The following is a 1,257-nucleotide window of genomic DNA, read 5'->3' on the forward strand; positions in this document are numbered from 1 at the left end:
TTCCCTCTAAACCTTCTTTGTTGAGGGTTTATACCATGAACGGATGGTGTACTTGGTCAAATGCTTCTTCTGCATTTATTAAAATGGGTCATATGTTTTTTATCCTTTGTCTTGTTGATGTGAGGTAGCACAGTGATCTGCAAATGACAAACCACACATGCATTAAGGGATAAATCCCACTTGATTGTGATGCACGCTTTTTAAAATATATTCTTAGAATTAATTTGCTAATATTTTGTTGAAGACTTTTGTGTCTGTGTTCATCAGAGATATTGGCCTGTAGGGGTTTTTGTTTGTTTGTTTGTTTTTCGGCGGTGTCTTTATGCTGGCCTCATAGAATGAATTTGGAAGGCTTCCTTCCTCATTTATTGGAATTGTTTAGAAGAATAGATGTTAATGCTTCTTTAAATATTTGGTAGAATTCACCTGTGAAGCCATGTAGTCCTGGACTTTTTTTCTAGGGTGCTTTTTGATTACCAGCAATGAAATTGAGTCTGCAATCAGTCTGTTCAAATTTTCTATTTCTTCTTGATTCGGGTTTGGGATATTAGATTTCTAGGAATTCATGCATTCCTTCTAGGTTGTCCAATTTTGTATATAATTGTTCACCATATTCTCTTATAATCCTTTGTATTACTGTGGTATTGGGTGTCAGTTGTTATCTTCTGATTGTGTTTGGGTCATTTATTTTAGAAGTCTGGCTAAAGGTTTATCGATTTTTGCTGATCATTTCAAAGAACCATCTCCTGGTTTCATTGATCTGTTTTACTTATAGGTTATAGTTTTAAATTTTTTGCTGTCATCTTTTTTTTTTTTTTCCAAATAGGCTTCATGTCCAGTGCAGAGCCCAACACTGGGCCTGAACTCACAACCCTGAGATCAGTCCCTGAGCTGAGATCACGAGTCCAACACTTAATCCACTGAGCCACCTAGGTGCCCCTGCTGTAATCTTTCTTACTTACTTTCTTGTATTTTTAAAATATAATTTGTCAAATTGGTTTCCAGACAACACCCAGTGCTCATCCCAATAAGTGCCCTCAGTGCCCATCACCTATTTTCCCCTCTCCCCCATCCCCCAACAACCCTCAATTTGTTCTCAGTATTTGAGTCTCATGATTTGACTCCCTCCCTCTCTGTAACTTTTTCCTCCTCCCCCATAATCTTCTGTTAAGTTTCTCAAGATCCACTTATGAGTGGGAAAACATTTCCCTCCTTTCTTCTAATTCTGGAATTGCCCCCCACTCCCCATCTTATAGC

Source organism: Crocuta crocuta, unplaced genomic scaffold (assembly GCF_008692635.1).
Source record: "Crocuta crocuta isolate KB4526 unplaced genomic scaffold, BGI_CrCroc_1.0 scaffold336, whole genome shotgun sequence".
In the NCBI taxonomy this organism is placed as follows: domain Eukaryota; kingdom Metazoa; phylum Chordata; class Mammalia; order Carnivora; family Hyaenidae; genus Crocuta; species Crocuta crocuta.